Source organism: Balaenoptera borealis, assembly GCF_965194805.1.
Source record: "Balaenoptera borealis genome assembly, chromosome: 19".
In the NCBI taxonomy this organism is placed as follows: domain Eukaryota; kingdom Metazoa; phylum Chordata; class Mammalia; order Artiodactyla; family Balaenopteridae; genus Balaenoptera; species Balaenoptera borealis.
The window spans coordinates 43,653,518-43,676,164 of record NC_138878.1 but is presented as its reverse complement, the minus strand read 5'-3'; positions in this window follow the sequence as shown (position 1 = coordinate 43,676,164).

Genomic DNA, 22,647 nt, shown 5'->3' with positions numbered 1-22,647 from the left:
GCCACACTTTTCCAGAATCACGCCTCAGTCATGTTACCAGGCCACCGGGTTCCAGAAACAATCCTCAGTTATATTCCCAGGCGACAGGGTTCCAGAATAAAACCTCAGTCATGTTCCCAGTCCACAGGGTTCCAGAATCAAACCAATGTCAATTTCCCAGGCCATGCGTTTCAAGTATCAGGTCGCAGTCATGTTTCCAGAGCACAGGATTCAACAATCAAACCTCAGTAATGTTGCCAGTCCACAGATTTCTGCCATCAAACCTCAGTCAAGTACCCAGGCCACAGATTTCCAGAATCAAACCTCAGTCATATTCCCAGGCCACAGTTTTCCAGAATCACGCCTCAGTCATGTTCCCTGGCCACAGGGATCCAGAATCAAACCTCAGTCATGTTGCCAGGCCATAGGGTACCACCATCAAACCTCAGTCATATTCCCAGACCACAGGTTTCCACAATCAAACCGATTTCATGTTCCCAGGCAACAGGGTACCAGAATCCAAAGTGATGTCATGTTCCCAGGCCCCAGGATTCCTCAATCTAACATCAGTCATGTTCACAGGCCAATGGTTTCCAAAATCAAACCACAGTCATATTCCCAGGCCACATGGTTCCAGAATCAAACCTCAGTCATGTTCCCAGTCCACAGGATTCCAGAACCAAGCTTTCAGTCAGGTTCCCAGGGCACAGTATTCCATAATCTAAACAGATGTCATGTTCCCAGGCCGCAGGATTCCAGAATCACGCCTCAGTCATATTCCAAGGCCACAGGGTTCCAGAATCAAACCAATGTCAAATTCCTAGGCCATGGGTTTCCAGTACCAAGCCACAGTCATGTTTCCTGGGCACAGGATTCCAGAATCTCGCCTCAGTCATGTTCCCTGGCCACAGGGTTAAAGAATCAAACCAATGTCAAGTTCCCAAGCCATGGGTTTCAAGTATCAGGTCGCAGTCATGTTTCCAGGGTACAGGGTTCTACAATCAAACCTCAGTCATGTTGCCAGTCCACAGGTTTCTGCCATCAAACCTCAGTCAAGTTCCCAGGCCACAGATTTCCAGAATCAAAGCTCAGTCATATTCCCAGGACACATGGTTCCAGAATCAAACCTCAGTCATGTTCGCAGGCCACAGGATTCCACAATCAAACCACAGTCATGTTCCCAGGAGAAAGGTGTCCAGAAGCAAACCTCAGTCATGTTCCCAGGGAACAGGGTTCCAGAAACAAACCTCAGTCATGTTGCCAGGCCACAGGTTTCCACCATCAAACCTCAGACATATTCCCAAGCCACAGGGTTCCAGAATCAAACCGTTCTCATGTTCCCAGGCCACAGGGTTCCAGAATGCACTGATGACATGTTCCCCGGCCACAGGGTTCCAGAATCCACTGATGTCATGTTCCCAGGCCACAGGATTCCAGAATAAAACCTCAGTCAAGTTCCCTGTCCACAGGGTTCCAGAACCAAGCCTCAGTCAGGTTCCCAGGGCCCAGTATTCCACAATCTAAACAGATGTCATGTTCCCAGGGCACAGCATTCCAGAATCACGCCTCAGTCTTGTTCCTGGCCACAGGGTTCCAGAATCAAACCAATGTCAAGTTCCCAGGCCATGGGTTTCAAGTATCAGGTCGCAGTCATGTTTCCAGGGCACAGGGTTCTACAATCAAACCTCAGTCATGTTGCCAGTCCACAGATTTCTGCCATCAAACCTCAGTCAAGTTCCCAGGCCACAGATTTCCAGAATCAAACTTCAGTCATATTCCCAGGCCACACTTTTCCAGAATCACGCCTCAGTCATGTTCCCAGGCCACAGCGTTCCAGAATCAAACCAATGTCAAACTCCTAGGCCATGGGTTTCCACTACCAGGCCACAGTCATGTTTCCAGGGCACAGGGTTCTACAATCAAACCTCAGTCATGTTGCCAGTCCACAGGTTTCTGCCATCAAACCTCAGTCAAGTTCCCAGGCCACAGATTTCCAGAGTCAAACCTCAGTCATATTCCCAGGCCACAGTTTTCCAGAATCACGCCTCAGTCATGTTCCCTGGCCCCAGGGATCCAGAATCAAACCTCAGTCATGTTGCCAGGCCATAGGATACCACCATCAAACCTCAGTCATATTCCCAGACCACAGGTTTCCACAATCAAACCGATTTCATGTTCCCAGGCAACAGGGTACCAGAATCCAAAGTGATGTCATGTTCCCAGGCCCCAGGATCCCTCAATCTAACATCAGTCATGTTCACAGGCCAATGGTTTCCAAAATCAAACCACAGTCATATTCCCAGGCCACATGGTTCCAGAATCAAACCTCAGTCATGTTCCCAGTCCACAGGATTCCAGAACCAAGCTTTCAGTCAGGTTCCCAGGGCACAGTATTCCATAATCTAAACAGATGTCATGTTCCCAGGCCGCAGGATTCCAGAATCACGCCTCAGTCATGTTCCCAGGCCACAGGGTTCCAGAATCAAACCAATGTCAAATTCCTAGGCCATGGGTTTCCAGTACCAAGCCACAGTCATGTTTCCTGGGCACAGGATTCCAGAATCTCGCCTCAGTCATGTTCCCTGGCCACAGGGTTCCAGAATCAAACCAATGTCAAGTTCCCAAGCCATGGGTTTCAAGTATCAGGTCGCAGTCATGATTCCAGGGTACAGGGTTCTACAATCAAACCTCAGTCATGTTGCCAGTCCACAGATTTCTGCCATCAAACCTCAGTCAAGTTCCCAGGCCACAGATTTCCAGAATCAAACTTCAGTCATATTCCCAGGCCACACTTTTCCAGAATCACGCCTCAGTCATGTTCCTAGGCCACAGCGTTCCAGAATCAAACCAATGTCAAACTCCTAGGCCATGGGTTTCCACTACCAGGCCACAGTCATGTTTCCAGGGCACAGGGTTCTACAATCAAACCTCAGTCATGTTGCCAGTCCACAGGTTTCTGCCATCAAACCTCAGTCAAGTTCCCAGGCCAAAGATTTCCAATATCAAACCTCAGTCATATTCGCAGGACACATGGTTCCAGAATCAAACCTCAGTCATGTTTGCAGGACCCATGATTCTACAATAAGAACACAGTCATGTTCCCAGCACAAAGGTGTCCAGAATCAAACCTCAGTCATGTTCCCAGGGAACAGGGTTCCAGAAACAAACCTCAGTCATGTTGCCAAGCCACAGGTTTCCACCATCAAACCTCAGACATGTTCCCAGGCCACAGGGTTCCAGAATCAAACCGTTCTCATGTTCCCAGGCCACAGGGTTCCAGAATCCACTGATGTCATGTTCCCAGGCCACAGGGTTCGAGAAACAATCCTCAGTTATTTTCGCAGGCTACAGGGTTCCAGAATAAAACCTCAGTCATGTTCCCAGTCCACAGGGTACCAAAACCAAGCCTCAGTCAGATTCCCAGGGCCCAGTATTCCACAATCTAAACAGATGTCATGTTCCCAGGCAACAGGATTCCAGAATCACGCCTCAGTCTTGTTCCTGGCCACAGGGTTCCAGAATCAAACCAATGTCAAATTCCCAGGCCATGGGTTTCAAGTATCAGGTCGCAGTCATGTTTCCAGGGCACAGGGTTCTACAATCAAACCTCAGTCATGTTGCCAGTCCACAGATTTCTGCCATCAAACCTCAGTCAAGTTCCCAGGCCACAGATTTCCAGAATCAAACCTCAGTCATATTCCCAGGCCACACTTTTCCAGAATCACGCCTCAGTCATGTTACCAGGCCACCGGGTTCCAGAAACAATCCTCAGTTATATTCCCAGGCTACAGGGTTCCAGAATAAAAACTCAGTCATGTTCCCGGTCCACAGGGTTCCAGAATCAAACCAATGTCAATTTCCCAGGCCATGCGTTTCAAGTATCAGGTCGCAGTCATGTTTCCAGAGCACAGGGTTCAACAGTCAAACCTCAGTAATGTTGCCAGTCCACAGATTTCTGCCATCAAACCTCAGTCAAGTTCCCAGGCCACAGATTTCCAGAATCAAACCTCAGTCATATTCCCAGGCCACAGTTTTCCAGAATCACGCCTCAGTCATGTTCCCTGGCCACAGGGATCCAGAATCAAACCTCAGTCATGTTGCCAGGCCATAGGGTACCACCATCAAACCTCAGTCATATTCCCAGACCACAGGTTTCCACAATCAAACCGATTTCATGTTCCCAGGCAACAGGGTACCAGAATCCAAAGTGATGTCATGTTCCCAGGCCCCAGGATTCCTCAATCTAACATCAGTCATGTTCACAGGCCAATGGTTTCCAAAATCAAACCACAGTCATATTCCCAGGCCACATGGTTCCAGAATCAAACCTCAGTCATGTTCCCAGTCCACAGGATTCCAGAACCAAGCTTTCAGTCAGGTTCCCAGGGCACAGTATTCCATAATCTAAACAGATGTCATGTTCCCAGGCCGCAGGATTCCAGAATCACGCCTCAGTCATGTTCCCAGGCCACAGGGTTCCAGAATCAAACCAATGTCAAATTCCTAGGCCATGGGTTTCCAGTACCAAGCCACAGTCATGTTTCCTGGGCACAGGATTCCAGAATCTCGCCTCAGTCATGTTCCCTGGCCACAGGGTTAAAGAATCAAACCAATGTCAAGTTCCCAAGCCATGGGTTTCAAGTATCAGGTCGCAGTCATGTTTCCAGGGCACAGGGTTCTACAATCAAACCTCAGTCATGTTGCCAGTCCACAGGTTTCTGCCATCAAACCTCAGTCAAGTTCCCAGGCCACAGATTTCCAGAATCAAAGCTCAGTCATATTCCCAGGACACATGGTTCCAGAATCAAACCTCAGTCATGTTCGCAGGCCACAGGATTCCACAATCAAACCACAGTCATGTTCCCAGGACAAAGGTGTCCAGAAGCAAACCTCAGTCATGTTCCCAGGGAACAGGGTTCCAGAAACAAACCTCAGTCATGTTGCCAGGCCACAGGTTTCCACCATCAAACCTCAGACATATTCCCAAGCCACAGGGTTCCAGAATCAAACCGTTCTCATGTTCCCAGGCCACAGGGTTCCAGAATCCACTGATGTCATGTTCCCCGGCCACAGGGTTCCAGAATCCACTGATGTCATGTTCCCAGGCCACAGGATTCCAGAATAAAACCTCAGTCAAGTTCCCTGTCCACAGGGTTCCAGAACCAAGCCTCAGTCAGGTTCCCAGTGCCCAGAATTCCACAATCTAAACAGATCTCATGTTCCCAGGGCACAGCATTCCAGAATCACGCCTCAGTCTTGTTCCTGGCCACAGGGTTCCAGAATCAAACCAATGTCAAGTTCCCAGGCCATGGGTTTCAAGTATCAGGTCTCAGTCATGTTTCCAGGGCACAGGGTTCTACAATCAAACCTCAGTTATGTTGCCAGTCCACAGATTTCTGCCATCAAACCTCAGTCAAGTTCCCAGGCCACAGATATCCAGAATCAAACCTCAGTCACATTCCCAGGCCACACTTTTCCAGAATCACGCCAGAGTCATGGTCCCAGGCCACAGGGTTCCAGCAACAATCCTCAGTTATATTCCCAGGCTACAGGGTTCCAGAATCAAACCTCAGTCATGTTCCCAGTCCACAGGATTCCAGAACCAAGCTTTTAGTCAGGTTCCCAGGGCACAGTATTCCATAATCTAAACAGATGTCATTTTCCCAGGCCGCAGGATTCCAGAATCACGACTCAGTCATATTCCCAGGCCACAGGGTTCCAGAATCAAACCAATGTCAAATTCCTAGGCCATGGGTTTCCAGTACCAAGCCACAGTCATGTTTCCTGGGCACAGGATTCCAGAATCTCGCCTCAGTCATGTTCCCTGGCCACAGGGTTCCAGAATCAAACCAATGTCAAGTTCCCAAGCCATGGGTTTCAAGTATCAGGTCGCAGTCATGTTTCCAGGGCACAGGGTTCTACATCAAACCTCAGTCATGTTGCCAGTCCACAGGTTTCTGCCATCAAACCTCAGTCAAGTTCCCAGGCCACAGATTTCCAGAATCAAAGCTCAGTCATATTCCCAGGACGCATGGTTCCAGAATCAAACCTCAGTCATGTTCGCAGGCCACAGGATTCCACAATCAAACCACAGTCATGTTCCCAGGACAAAGGTGTCCAGAAGCAAACCTCAGTCATGTTCCCAGGGAACAGGGTTCCAGAAACAAACCTCAGTCATGTTGCCAGGCCACAGGTTTCCACCATCAAACCTCAGACATATTCCCAAGCCACAGGGTTCCAGAATCAAACCGTTCTCATGTTCCCAGGCCACAGGGTTCCAGAATGCACTGATGACATGTTCCCCGGCCACAGGGTTCCAGAATCCACTGATGTCATGTTCCCAGGCCACAGGATTCCAGAATAAAACCTCAGTCAAGTTCCCTGTCAACAGGGTTCCAGAACCAAGCCTCAGTCAGGTTCCCAGGGCCCAGTATTCCACAATCTAAACAGATGTCATGTTCCCAGGGCACAGCATTCCAGAATCACGCCTCAGTCTTGTTCCGGGCCACAGGGTTCCAGAATCAAACCAATGTCAAGTTCCCAGGCCATGGGTTTCAAGTATCAGGTCGCAGTCATGTTTCCAGGGTACAGGGTTCTACAATCAAACCTCAGTCATGTTGCCAGTCCACAGATTTCTGCCATCAAACCTCAGTCAAGTTCCCAGGCCACAGATTTCCAGAATCAAACTTCAGTCATATTCCCAGGCCACACTTTTCCAGAATCACGCCTCAGTCATGTTCCTAGGCCACAGCGTTCCAGAATCAAACCAATGTCAAACTCCTAGGCCATGGGTTTCCACTACCAGGCCACAGTCATGTTTCCAGGGCACAGGGTTCTACAATCAAACCTCAGTCATGTTGCCAGTCCACAGGTTTCTGCCATCAAACCTCAGTCAAGTTCCCAGGCCAAAGATTTCCAATATCAAACCTCAGTCATATTCGCAGGACACATGGTTTCAGAATCAAACCTCAGTCATGTTTGCAGGACCCATGATTCTACAATCAGAACACAGTCATGTTCCCAGCACAAAGGTGTCCAGAATCAAACCTCAGTCATGTTCCCAGGGAACAGGGTTCCAGAAACAAACCTCAGTCATGTTGCCAAGCCACAGGTTTCCACCATCAAACCTCAGACATGTTCCCAGGCCACAGGGTTGCAGAATCAAACCGTTCTCATGTTCCCAGGCCACAGGGTTCCAGAATCCACTGATGTCATGTTCCCAGGCCACAGGGTTCGAGAAACAATCCTCAGTTATTTTCGCAGGCTACAGGGTTCCAGAATAAAACCTCAGTCATGTTCCCAGTCCACAGGGTACCAAAACCAAGCCTCAGTCAGATTCCCAGGGCCCAGTATTCCACAATCTAAACAGATGTCATGTTCCCAGGCAACAGGATTCCAGAATCACGCCTCAGTCTTGTTCCTGGCCACAGGGTTCCAGAATCAAACCAATGTCAAATTCCCAGGCCATGGGTTTCAAGTATCAGGTCGCAGTCATGTTTCCAGGGCACAGGGTTATACAATCAAACCTCAGTAATGTTGCCAGTCCACAGATTTCTGCCATCAAACCTCAGTCAAGTTCCCAGGCCACAGATTTCCAGAATCAAACCTCAGTCATATTCCCAGGCCACACTTTTCCAGAATCACGCCTCAGTCATGTTACCAGGCCACCGGGTTCCAGAAACAATCCTCAGGTATATTCCCAGGCTACAGGGTTCCAGAATAAAACCTCAGTCATGTTCCCAGTCCACAGGGTTCCAGAATCAAACCAATGTCAATTTCCCAGGCCATGCGTTTCAAGTATCAGGTCGCAGTCATGTTTCCAGAGCACAGGGTTCAACAATCAAACCTCAGTAATGTTGCCAGTCCACAGATTTCTGCCATCAAACCTCAGTCAAGTTCCCAGGCCACAGATTTCCAGAATCAAACCTCAGTCATATTCCCAGGCCACAGTTTTCCAGAATCACGCCTCAGTAATGTTCCCTGGCCACAGGGATCCAGAATCAAACCTCAGTCATGTTGCCAGGCCATAGGGTACCACCATCAAACCTCAGTCATATTCCCAGACCACAGGTTTCCACAATCAAACCGATTTCATGTTCCCAGGCAACAGGGTACCAGAATCCAAAGTGATGTCATCTTCCCAGGCCCCAGGATTCCTCAATCTAACATCAGTCATGTTCACAGGCCCATGGTTTCCAAAATCAAACCACAGTCATATTCCCAGGCCACATGGTTCCAGAATCAAACCTCAGTCATGTTCCCAGTCCACAGGATTCCAGAACCAAGCTTTCAGTCAGGTTCCCAGGGCACAGTATTCCATAATCTAAACAGATGTCATGTTCCCAGGCCGCAGGATTCCAGAATCACGCCTCAGTCATGTTCCCACGCCACAGGGTTCCAGAATCAAACCAATGTCAAATTCCTAGGCCATGGGTTTCCAGTACCAAGCCACAGTCATGTTTCCTGGGCACAGGATTCCAGAATCTCGCCTCAGTCATGTTCCCTGGCCACAGGGTTAAAGAATCAAACCAATGTCAAGTTCCCAAGCCATGGGTTTCAAGTATCAGGTCGCAGTCATGTTTCCAGGGCACAGGGTTCTACAATCAAACCTCAGTCATGTTGCCAGTCCACAGGTTTCTGCCATCAAACCTCAGTCAAGTTCCCAGGCCACAGATTTCCAGAATCAAAGCTCAGTCATATTCCCAGGACACATGGTTCCAGAATCAAACCTCAGTCATGTTCGCAGGCGACAGGATTCCACAATCAAACCACAGTCATGTTCCCAGGAGAAAGGTGTCCAGAAGCAAACCTCAGTCATGTTCCCAGGGAACAGGGTTCCAGAAACAAACCTCAGTCATGTTGCCAGGCCACAGGTTTCCACCATCAAACCTCAGACATATTCCCAAGCCACAGGGTTCCAGAATCAAACCGTTCTCAGGTTCCCAGGCCACAGGGTTCCAGAATCCACTGATGACATGTTCCCAGGCCACAGGGTTCCAGAATCCACTGATGTCATGTTCCCAGGCCACAGGATTCCAGAATAAAACCTCAGTCAAGTTCCCTGTCCACAGGGTTCCAGAACCAAGCCTCAGTCAGGTTCCCAGGGCCCAGTATTCCAAAATCTAAACAGATGTCATGTTCCCAGGGCACAGCATTCCAGAATCACGCCTCAGTCTTGTTCCTGGCCACAGGGTTCCAGAATCAAACCAATGTCAAGTTCCCAGGCCATGGGTTTCAAGTATCAGGTCGCAGTCATGTTTCCAGGGTACAGGGTTCTACAATCAAACCTCAGTCATGTTGCCAGTCCACAGATTTCTGCCATCAAACCTCAGTCAAGTTCCCAGGCCACAGATTTCCAGAATCAAACTTCAGTCATATTCCCAGGCCACACTTTTCCAGAATCACGCCTCGGTCATGTTCCCAGGCCACAGCGTTCCAGAATCAAACCAATGTCAAACTCCTAGGCCATGGGTTTCCACTACCAGGCCACAGTCATGTTTCCAGGGCACAGGGTTCTACAATCAAACCTCAGTCATGTTGCCAGTCCACAGGTTTCTGACATCAAACCTCAGTCAAATTCCGAGGCCAAAGATTTCCAAAATCAAACCACAGTCATATTCCCAGGCCACATGGTTCCAGAATCAAACCTCAGTCATGTTCCCAGTCCACAGGATTCCAGAACCAAGCTTTCAGTCAGGTTCCCAGGGCACAGTACTCCTTAATCTAAACAGATGTCATGTTCCCAGGCCGCAGGATTCCAGAATCACGCCTCAGTCATGTTCTCAGGCCACAGGGTTCCAGAATCAAACCAATGTCAAATTCCTAGGCCATGGGTTTCCAGTACCAAGCCACAGTCATGTTTCCTGGGCACAGGATTCCAGAATCTCGCCTCAGTCATGTTCCCTGGCCACAGGGATCCAGAATCAAACCAATGTCAAGTTCCCAAGCCATGGGTTTCAAGTATCAGGTCGCAGTCATGTTTCCAGGGCACAGGGTTCTACAATCAAACGTCAGTCATGTTGCCAGTCCACAGGTTTCTGCCATCAAACCTCAGTCAAGTTCCCAGGCCACAGATTTCCAGAATCAAAGCTCAGTCATATTCCCATGACACATGGTTCCAGGATCAAACCTCAGTCATGTTTGCAGGACCCATGATTCTACAATCAGAACACAGTCATGTTCCCAGCACAAAGGTGTCCAGAATCAAACCTCAGTCATGTTCCCAGGGAACAGGGTTCCAGAAACAAACCTCAGTCATGTTGCCAAGCCACAGGTTTCCACCATCAAACCTCAGACATATTCCCAAGCCACAGGGTTCCAGAATCAAACCGTTCTCATGTTCCCAGGCCACAGGGTTCCAGAATCCACTGATGTCATGTTCCCAGGCCACAGGGTTCGAGAAACAATCCTCAGTTATTTTCGCAGGCTACAGGGTTCCAGAATAAAACCTCAGTCATGTTCCCAGTCCACAGGGTACCAAAACCAAGCCTCAGTCAGATTCCCAGGGCCCAGTATTCCACAATCTAAACAGATGTCATGATCCCAGTCCACAGGGTTCCAGAATCAAACCAATGTCAATTTCCCAGGCCATGCGTTTCAAGTATCAGGTCGCAGTCATGTTTCCAGGGCACAGGGTTCTACAATCAAACCTCAGTCATGTTGCCAGTCCACAGATTTCTGCCATCAAACCTCAGTCAAGTACCCAGGCCACAGATTTCCAGAATCAAACCTCAGTCATATTCCCAGGCCACAGTTTTCCAGAATCACGCCTCAGTCATGTTCCCTGGCCACAGGGATCCAGAATCAAACCTCAGTCATGTTGCCAGGCCATAGGGTACCACCATCAAACCTCAGTCATATTCCCAGACCACAGGTTTCCACAATCAAACCGATTTCATGTTCCCAGGCAACAGGGTACCAGAATCCAAAGTGATGTCATGTTCCCAGGCCCCAGGATTCCTCAATCTAACATCAGTCATGTTCACAGGCCAATGGTTTCCAAAATCAAACCACAGTCATATTCCCAGGCCACATGGTTCCAGAATCAAACCTCAGTCATGTTCCCAGTCCACAGGATTCCAGAACCAAGCTTTCAGTCAGGTTCCCAGGGCACAGTATTCCATAATCTAAACAGATGTCATGTTCCCAGGCCGCAGGATTCCAGAATCACGCCTCAGTCATATTCCAAGGCCAAAGGGTTCCAGAATCAAACCAATGTCAAATTCCTAGGCCATGGGTTTCCAGTACCAAGCCACAGTCATGTTTCCTGGGCACAGGATTCCAGAATCTCGCCTCAGTCATGTTCCCTGGCCACAGGGTTAAAGAATCAAACCAATGTCAAGTTCCCAAGCCATGGGTTTCAAGTATCAGGTCGCAGTCATGTTTCCAGGGTACAGGGTTCTACAATCAAACCTCAGTCATGTTGCCAGTCCACAGGTTTCTGCCATCAAACCTCAGTCAAGTTCCCAGGCCACAGATTTCCAGAATCAAAGCTCAGTCATATTCCCAGGACACATGGTTCCAGAATCAAACCTCAGTCATGTTCGCAGGCCACAGGATTCCACAATCAAACCACAGTCATGTTCCCAGGAGAAAGGTGTCCAGAAGCAAACCTCAGTCATGTTCCCAGGGAACAGGGTTCCAGAAACAAACCTCAGTCATGTTGCCAGGCCACAGGTTTCCACCATCAAACCTCAGACATATTCCCAAGCCACAGGGTTCCAGAATCAAACCGTTCTCATGTTCCCAGGCCACAGGGTTCCAGAATCCACTGATGACATGTTCCCCGGCCACAGGGTTCCAGAATCCACTGATGTCATGTTCCCAGGCCACAGGATTCCAGACTAAAACCTCAGTCAAGTTCCCTGTCCACACGGTTCCAGAACCAAGCCTCAGTCAGGTTCCCAGGGCCCAGTATTCCACAATCTAAACAGATGTCATGTTCCCAGGGCACAGCATTCCAGAATCACGCCTCAGTCTTGTTCCTGGCCACAGGGTTCCAGAATCAAACCAATGTCAAGTTCCCAGGCCATGGGTTTCAAGTATCAGGTCTCAGTCATGTTTCCAGGGTACAGGGTTCTACAATCAAATCTCAGTCATGTTGCCAGTCCACAGATTTCTGCCATCAAACCTCAGTCAAGTTCCCAGGCCACAGATTTCCAGAATCAAACTTAAGTCATATTCCCAGGCCACACTTTTCCAGAATCACGCCTCAGTCATGTTCCTAGGCCACAGCGTTCCAGAATCAAACCAATGTCATACTCCTAGGCCATGGGTTTCCACTACCAGGCCACAGTCATGTTTCCAGGGCACAGGGTTCTACAATCAAACCTCAGTCATTTTGCCAGTCCACAGGTTTCTGCCATCAAACCTCAGTCAAGTTCCCAGGCCAAAGATTTCCAATATCAAACCTCAGTCATATTCGCAGGACACATGGTTCCAGAATCAAACCTCAGTCATGTTTGCAGGACCCATGATTCTACAATCAGAACACAGTCATGTTCCCAGCACAAAGGTGTCCAGAATCAAACCTCAGTCATGTTCCCAGGGAACAGGGTTCCAGAAACAAACCTCAGTCATGTTGCCAAGCCACAGGTTTCCACCATCAAACCTCAGACATATTCCCAGGCCACAGGGTTCCAGAATCAAACCGTTCTCATGTTCCCAGGCCACAGGGTTCCAGAATCCACTGATGTCATGTTCCCAGGCCACAGGGTTCGAGAAACAATCCTCAGTTATTTTCGCAGGCTACAGGGTTCCAGAATAAAACCTCAGTCATGTTCCCAGTCCATAGGGTACCAAAACCAAGCCTCAGTCAGATTCCCAGGGCCCAGTATTCCACAATCTAAACAGATGTCATGTTCCCAGGCAACAGGATTCCAGAATCACGCCTCAGTCTTGTTCCTGGCCACAGGGTTCCAGAATCAAACCAATGTCAATTTCCCAGGCCATGCGTTTCAAGTATCAGGTCGCAGTCATGTTTCCAGGGCACAGGGTTCTACAATCAAACCTCAGTAATGTTGCCAGTCCACAGATTTCTGCCATCAAACCTCAGTCAAGTTCCCAGGCCACAGATTTCCAGAATCAAACCTCAGTCATATTCCCAGGCCACACTTTTCCAGAATCACGCCTCAGTCATGTTACCAGGCCACCGGGTTCCAGAAACAATCCTCAGTTATATTCCCAGGCGACAGGGTTCCAGAATAAAACCTCAGTCATGTTCCCAGTCCACAGGGTTCCAGAATCAAACCAATGTCAATTTCCCAGGCCATGCGTTTCAAGTATCAGGTCGCAGTCATGTTTCCAGAGCACAGGATTCAACAATCAAACCTCAGTAATGTTGCCAGTCCACAGATTTCTGCCATCAAACCTCAGTCAAGTACCCAGGCCACAGATTTCCAGAATCAAACCTCAGTCATATTCCCAGGCCACAGTTTTCCAGAATCACGCCTCAGTCATGTTCCCTGGCCACAGGGATCCAGAATCAAACCTCAGTCATGTTGCCAGGCCATAGGGTACCACCATCAAACCTCAGTCATATTCCCAGACCACAGGTTTCCACAATCAAACCGATTTCATGTTCCCAGGCAACAGGGTACCAGAATCCAAAGTGATGTCATGTTCCCAGGCCCCAGGATTCCTCAATCTAACATCAGTCATGTTCACAGGCCAATGGTTTCCAAAATCAAACCACAGTCATATTCCCAGGCCACATGGTTCCAGAATCAAACCTCAGTCATGTTCCCAGTCCACAGGATTCCAGAACCAAGCTTTCAGTCAGGTTCCCAGGGCACAGTATTCCATAATCTAAACAGATGTCATGTTCCCAGGCCGCAGGATTCCAGAATCACGCCTCAGTCATATTCCAAGGCCACAGGGTTCCAGAATCAAACCAATGTCAAATTCCTAGGCCATGGGTTTCCAGTACCAAGCCACAGTCATGTTTCCTGGGCACAGGATTCCAGAATCTCGCCTCAGTCATGTTCCCTGGCCACAGGGTTAAAGAATCAAACCAATGTCAAGTTCCCAAGCCATGGGTTTCAAGTATCAGGTCGCAGTCATGTTTCCAGGGTACAGGGTTCTACAATCAAACCTCAGTCATGTTGCCAGTCCACAGGTTTCTGCCATCAAACCTCAGTCAAGTTCCCAGGCCACAGATTTCCAGAATCAAAGCTCAGTCATATTCCCAGGACACATGGTTCCAGAATCAAACCTCAGTCATGTTCGCAGGCCACAGGATTCCACAATCAAACCACAGTCATGTTCCCAGGAGAAAGGTGTCCAGAAGCAAACCTCAGTCATGTTCCCAGGGAACAGGGTTCCAGAAACAAACCTCAGTCATGTTGCCAGGCCACAGGTTTCCACCATCAAACCTCAGACATATTCCCAAGCCACAGGGTTCCAGAATCAAACCGTTCTCATGTTCCCAGGCCACAGGGTTCCAGAATGCACTGATGACATGTTCCCCGGCCACAGGGTTCCAGAATCCACTGATGTCATGTTCCCAGGCCACAGGATTCCAGAATAAAACCTCAGTCAAGTTCCCTGTCCACAGGGTTCCAGAACCAAGCCTCAGTCAGGTTCCCAGGGCCCAGTATTCCACAATCTAAACAGATGTCATGTTCCCAGGGCACAGCATTCCAGAATCACGCCTCAGTCTTGTTCCTGGCCACAGGGTTCCAGAATCAAACCAATGTCAAGTTCCCAGGCCATGGGTTTCAAGTATCAGGTCGCAGTCATGTTTCCAGGGCACAGGGTTCTACAATCAAACCTCAGTCATGTTGCCAGTCCACAGATTTCTGCCATCAAACCTCAGTCAAGTTCCCAGGCCACAGATTTCCAGAATCAAACTTCAGTCATATTCCCAGGCCACACTTTTCCAGAATCACGCCTCAGTCATGTTCCCAGGCCACAGCGTTCCAGAATCAAACCAATGTCAAACTCCTAGGCCATGGGTTTCCACTACCAGGCCACAGTCATGTTTCCAGGGCACAGGGTTCTACAATCAAACCTCAGTCATGTTGCCAGTCCACAGGTTTCTGCCATCAAACCTCAGTCAAGTTCCCAGGCCACAGATTTCCAGAGTCAAACCTCAGTCATATTCCCAGGCCACAGTTTTCCAGAATCACGCCTCAGTCATGTTCCCTGGCCCCAGGGATCCAGAATCAAACCTCAGTCATGTTGCCAGGCCATAGGATACCACCATCAAACCTCAGTCATATTCCCAGACGACAGGTTTCCACAATCAAACCGATTTCATGTTCCCAGGCAACAGGGTACCAGAATCCAAAGTGATGTCATGTTCCCAGGCCCCAGGATCCCTCAATCTAACATCAGTCATGTTCACAGGCCAATGGTTTCCAAAATCAAACCACAGTCATATTCCCAGGCCACATGGTTCCAGAATCAAACCTCAGTCATGTTCCCAGTCCACAGGATTCCAGAACCAAGCTTTCAGTCAGGTTCCCAGGGCACAGTATTCCATAATCTAAACAGATGTCATGTTCCCAGGCCGCAGGATTCCAGAATCACGCCTCAGTCATGTTCCCAGGCCACAGGGTTCCAGAATCAAACCAATGTCAAATTCCTAGGCCATGGGTTTCCAGTACCAAGCCACAGTCATGTTTCCTGGGCACAGGATTCCAGAATCTCGCCTCAGTCATGTTCCCTGGCCACAGGGTTCCAGAATCAAACCAATGTCAAGTTCCCAAGCCATGGGTTTCAAGTATCAGGTCGCAGTCATGTTTCCAGGGTACAGGGTTCTACAATCAAACCTCAGTCATGTTGCCAGTCCACAGATTTCTGCCATCAAACCTCAGTCAAGTTCCCAGGCCACAGATTTCCAGAATCAAACTTCAGTCATATTCCCAGGCCACACTTTTCCAGAATCACGCCTCAGTCATGTTCCTAGGCCACAGCGTTCCAGAATCAAACCAATGTCAAACTCCTAGGCCATGGGTTTCCACTACCAGGCCACAGTCATGTTTCCAGGGCACAGGGTTCTACAATCAAACCTCAGTCATGTTGCCAGTCCACAGGTTTCTGCCATCAAACCTCAGTCAAGTTCCCAGGCCAAAGATTTCCAATATCAAACCTCAGTCATATTCGCAGGACACATGGTTCCAGAATCAAACCTCAGTCATGTTTGCAGGACCCATGATTCTACAATAAGAACACAGTCATGTTCCCAGCACAAAGGTGTCCAGAATCAAACCTCAGTCATGTTCCCAGGGAACAGGGTTCCAGAAACAAACCTCAGTCATGTTGCCAAGCCACAGGTTTCCACCATCAAACCTCAGACATGTTCCCAGGCCACAGGGTTCCAGAATCAAACCGTTCTCATGTTCCCAGGCCACAGGGTTCCAGAATCCACTGATGTCATGTTCCCAGGCCACAGGGTTCGAGAAACAATCCTCAGTTATTTTCGCAGGCTACAGGGTTCCAGAATAAAACCTCAGTCATGTTCCCAGTCCACAGGGTACCAAAACCAAGCCTCAGTCAGATTCCCAGGGCCCAGTATTCCACAATCTAAACAGATGTCATGTTCCCAGGCAACAGGATTCCAGAATCACGCCTCAGTCTTGTTCCTGGCCACAGGGTTCCAGAATCAAACCAATGTCAAATTCCCAGGCCATGGGTTTCAAGTATCAGGTCGCAGTCATGTTTCCAGGGCACAGGGTTCTACAATCAAACCTCAGTCATGTTGCCAGTCCACAGATTTCTGCCATCAAACCTCAGTCAAGTTCCCAGGCCACAGATTTCCAGAATCAAACCTCAGTCATATTCCCAGGCCACACTTTTCCAGAATCACGCCTCAGTCATGTTACCAGGCCACCGGGTTCCAGAAACAATCCTCAGTTATATTCCCAGGCTACAGGGTTCCAGAATAAAAACTCAGTCATGTTCCCGGTCCACAGGGTTCCAGAATCAAACCAATGTCAATTTCCCAGGCCATGCGTTTCAAGTATCAGGTCGCAGTCATGTTTCCAGAGCACAGGGTTCAACAGTCAAACCTCAGTAATGTTGCCAGTCCACAGATTTCTGCCATCAAACCTCAGTCAAGTTCCCAGGCCACAGATTTCCAGAATCAAACCTCAGTCATATTCCCAGGCCACAGTTTTCCAGAATCACGCCTCAGTCATGTTCCCTGGCCACAGGGATCCAGAATCAAACCTCAGTCATGTTGCCAGGCCATAGGGTACCACCATCAAACCTCAGTCATATTCCCAGACCACAGGTTTCCACAATCAAACCGATTTCATGTTCCCAGGCAACAGGGTACCAGAATCCAAAGTGATGTCATGTTCCCAGGCCCCAGGATTCCTCAATCTAACATCAGTCATGTTCACAGGCCAATGGTTTCCAAAATCAAACCACAGTCATATTCCCAGGCCACATGGTTCCAGAATCAAACCTCAGTCATGTTCCCAGTCCACAGGATTCCAGAACCAAGCTTTCAGTCAGGTTCCCAGGGCACAGTATTCCATAATCTAAACAGATGTCATGTTCCCAGGCCGCAGGATTCCAGAATCACGCCTCAGTCATGTTCCAAGGCCACAGGGTTCCAGAATCAAACCAATGTCAAATTCCTAGGCCATGGGTTTCCAGTACCAAGCCACAGTCATGTTTCCTGGGCACAGGATTCCAGAATCTCGCCTCAGTCATGTTCCCTGGCCACAGGGTTAAAGAATCAAACCAATGTCAAGTTCCCAAGCCATGGGTTTCAAGTATCAGGTCGCAGTCATGTTTCCAGGGCACAGGGTTCTACAATCAAACCTCAGTCATGTTGCCAGTCCACAGGTTTCTGCCATCAAACCTCAGTCAAGTTCCCAGGCCACAGATTTCCAGAATCAAAGCTCAGTCATATTCCCAGGACACATGGTTCCAGAATCAAACCTCAGTCATGTTCGCAGGCCACAGGATTCCACAATCAAACCACAGTCATGTTCCCAGGACAAAGGTGTCCAGAAGCAAACCTCAGTCATGTTCCCAGGGAACAGGGTTCCAGAAACAAACCTCAGTCATGTTGCCAGGCCACAGGTTTCCACCATCAAACCTCAGACATATTCCCAAGCCACAGGGTTCCAGAATCAAACCGTTCTCATGTTCCCAGGCCACAGGGTTCCAGAATCCACTGATGTCATGTTCCCCGGCCACAGGGTTCCAGAATCCACTGATGTCATGTTCCCAGGCCACAGGATTCCAGAATAAAACCTCAGTCAAGTTCCCTGTCCACAGGGTTCCAGAACCAAGCCTCAGTCAGGTTCCCAGTGCCCAGAATTCCACAATCTAAACAGATCTCATGTTCCCAGGGCACAGCATTCCAGAATCACGCCTCAGTCTTGTTCCTGGCCACAGGGTTCCAGAATCAAACCAATGTCAAGTTCCCAGGCCATGGGTTTCAAGTATCAGGTCTCAGTCATGTTTCCAGGGCACAGGGTTCTACAATCAAACCTCAGTAATGTTGCCAGTCCACAGATTTCTGCCATCAAACCTCAGTCAAGTTCCCAGGCCACAGATATCCAGAATCAAACCTCAGTCACATTCCCAGGCCACACTTTTCCAGAATCACGCCAGAGTCATGGTCCCAGGCCACAGGGTTCCAGCAACAATCCTCAGTTATATTCCCAGGCTACAGGGTTCCAGAATCAAACCTCAGTCATGTTCCCAGTCCACAGGATTCCAGAACCAAGCTTTTAGTCAGGTTCCCAGGGCACAGTATTCCATAATCTAAACAGATGTCATGTTCCCAGGCCGCAGGATTCCAGAATCACGACTCAGTCATATTCCCAGGCCACAGGGTTCCAGAATCAAACCAATGTCAAATTCCTAGGCCATGGGTTTCCAGTACCAAGCCACAGTCATGTTTCCTGGGCACAGGATTCCAGAATCTCGCCTCAGTCATGTTCCCTGGCCACAGGGTTCCAGAATCAAACCAATGTCAAGTTCCCAAGCCATGGGTTTCAAGTATCAGGTCGCAGTCATGTTTCCAGGGCACAGGGTTCTACATCAAACCTCAGTCATGTTGCCAGTCCACAGGTTTCTGCCATCAAACCTCAGTCAAGTTCCCAGGCCACAGATTTCCAGAATCAAAGCTCAGTCATATTCCCAGGACGCATGGTTCCAGAATCAAACCTCAGTCATGTTCGCAGGCCACAGGATTCCACAATCAAACCACAGTCATGTTCCCAGGACAAAGGTGTCCAGAAGCAAACCTCAGTCATGTTCCCAGGGAACAGGGTTCCAGAAACAAACCTCAGTCATGTTGCCAGGCCACAGGTTTCCACCATCAAACCTCAGACATATTCCCAAGCCACAGGGTTCCAGAATCAAACCGTTCTCATGTTCCCAGGCCACAGGGTTCCAGAATGCACTGATGACATGTTCCCCGGCCACAGGGTTCCAGAATCCACTGATGTCATGTTCCCAGGCCACAGGATTCCAGAATAAAACCTCAGTCAAGTTCCCTGTCCACAGGGTTCCAGAACCAAGCCTCAGTCAGGTTCCCAGGGCCCAGTATTCCACAATCTAAACAGATGTCATGTTCCCAGGGCACAGCATTCCAGAATCACGCCTCAGTCTTGTTCCGGGCCACAGGGTTCCAGAATCAAACCAATGTCAAGTTCCCAGGCCATGGGTTTCAAGTATCAGGTCGCAGTCATGTTTCCAGGGTACAGGGTTCTACAATCAAACCTCAGTCATGTTGCCAGTCCACAGATTTCTGCCATCAAACCTAAGTCAAGTTCCCAGGCCACAGATTTCCAGAATCAAACTTCAGTCATATTCCCAGGCCACACTTTTCCAGAATCACGCCTCAGTCATGTTCCTAGGCCACAGCGTTCCAGAATCAAACCAATGTCAAACTCCTAGGCCATGGGTTTCCACTACCAGGCCACAGTCATGTTTCCAGGGCACAGGGTTCTACAATCAAACCTCAGTCATGTTGCCAGTCCACAGGTTTCTGCCATCAAACCTCAGTCAAGTTCCCAGGCCAAAGATTTCCAATATCAAACCTCAGTCATATTCGCAGGACACATGGTTTCAGAATCAAACCTCAGTCATGTTTGCAGGACCCATGATTCTACAATCAGAACACAGTCATGTTCCCAGCACAAAGGTGTCCAGAATCAAACCTCAGTCATGTTCCCAGGGAACAGGGTTCCAGAAACAAACCTCAGTCATGTTGCCAAGCCACAGGTTTCCACCATCAAACCTCAGACATGTTCCCAGGCCACAGGGTTGCAGAATCAAACCGTTCTCATGTTCCCAGGCCACAGGGTTCCAGAATCCACTGATGTCATGTTCCCAGGCCACAGGGTTCGAGAAACAATCCTCAGTTATTTTCGCAGGCTACAGGGTTCCAGAATAAAACCTCAGTCATGTTCCCAGTCCACAGGGTACCAAAACCAAGCCTCAGTCAGATTCCCAGGGCCCAGTATTCCACAATCTAAACAGATGTCATGTTCCCAGGCAACAGGATTCCAGAATCACGCCTCAGTCTTGTTCCTGGCCACAGGGTTCCAGAATCAAACCAATGTCAAATTCCCAGGCCATGGGTTTCAAGTATCAGGTCGCAGTCATGTTTCCAGGGCACAGGGTTATACAATCAAACCTCAGTAATGTTGCCAGTCCACAGATTTCTGCCATCAAACCTCAGTCAAGTTCCCAGGCCACAGATTTCCAGAATCAAACCTCAGTCATATTCCCAGGCCACACTTTTCCAGAATCACGCCTCAGTCATGTTACCAGGCCACCGGGTTCCAGAAACAATCCTCAGGTATATTCCCAGGCTACAGGGTTCCAGAATAAAACCTCAGTCATGTTCCCAGTCCACAGGGTTCCAGAATCAAACCAATGTCAATTTCCCAGGCCATGCGTTTCAAGTATCAGGTCGCAGTCATGTTTCCAGAGCACAGGGTTCAACAATCAAACCTCAGTAATGTTGCCAGTCCACAGATTTCTGCCATCAAACCTCAGTCAAGTTCCCAGGCCACAGATTTCCAGAATCAAACCTCAGTCATATTCCCAGGCCACAGTTTTCCAGAATCACGCCTCAGTAATGTTCCCTGGCCACAGGGATCCAGAATCAAACCTCAGTCATGTTGCCAGGCCATAGGGTACCACCATCAAACCTCAGTCATATTCCCAGACCACAGGTTTCCACAATCAAACCGATTTCATGTTCCCAGGCAACAGGGTACCAGAATCCAAAGTGATGTCATCTTCCCAGGCCCCAGGATTCCTCAATCTAACATCAGTCATGTTCACAGGCCCATGGTTTCCAAAATCAAACCACAGTCATATTCCCAGGCCACATGGTTCCAGAATCAAACCTCAGTCATGTTCCCAGTCCACAGGATTCCAGAACCAAGCTTTCAGTCAGGTTCCCAGGGCACAGTATTCCATAATCTAAACAGATGTCATGTTCCCAGGCCGCAGGATTCCAGAATCACGCCTCAGTCATGTTCCCACGCCACAGGGTTCCAGAATCAAACCAATGTCAAATTCCTAGGCCATGGGTTTCCAGTACCAAGCCACAGTCATGTTTCCTGGGCACAGGATTCCAGAATCTCGCCTCAGTCATGTTCCCTGGCCACAGGGTTCCAGAATCAAACCAATGTCAAGTTCCCAAGCCATGGGTTTCAAGTATCAGGTCGCAGTCATGTTTCCAGGGCACAGGGTTCTACAATCAAACCTCAGTCATGTTGCCAGTCCACAGGTTTCTGCCATCAAACCTCAGTCAAGTTCCCAGGCCACAGATTTCCAGAATCAAAGCTCAGTCATATTCCCAGGACACATGGTTCCAGAATCAAACCTCAGTCATGTTCGCAGGCGACAGGATTCCACAATCAAACCACAGTCATGTTCCCAGGAGAAAGGTGTCCAGAAGCAAACCTCAGTCATGTTCCCAGGGAACAGGGTTCCAGAAACAAACCTCAGTCATGTTGCCAGGCCACAGGTTTCCACCATCAAACCTCAGACATATTCCCAAGCCACAGGGTTCCAGAATCAAACCGTTCTCAGGTTCCCAGGCCACAGGGTTCCAGAATCCACTGATGACATGTTCCCCGGCCACAGGGTTCCAGAATCCACTGATGTCATGTTCCCAGGCCACAGGATTCCAGAATAAAACCTCAGTCAAGTTCCCTGTCCACAGGGTTCCAGAACCAAGCCTCAGTCAGGTTCCCAGGGCCCAGTATTCCAAAATCTAAACAGATGTCATGTTCCCAGGGCACAGCATTCCAGAATCAGGCCTCAGTCTTGTTCCTGGCCACAGGGTTCCAGAATCAAACCAATGTCAAGTTCCCAGGCCATGGGTTTCAAGTATCAGGTCGCAGTCATGTTTCCAGGGTACAGGGTTCTACAATCAAACCTCAGTCATGTTGCCAGTCCACAGATTTCTGCCATCAAACCTCAGTCAAGTTCCCAGGCCACAGATTTCCAGAATCAAACTTCAGTCATATTCCCAGGCCACACTTTTCCAGAATCACGCCTCGGTCATGTTCCCAGGCCACAGCGTTCCAGAATCAAACCAATGTCAAACTCCTAGGCCATGGGTTTCCACTACCAGGCCACAGTCATGTTTCCAGGGCACAGGGTTCTACAATCAAACCTCAGTCATGTTGCCAGTCCACAGGTTTCTGACATCAAACCTCAGTCAAATTCCGA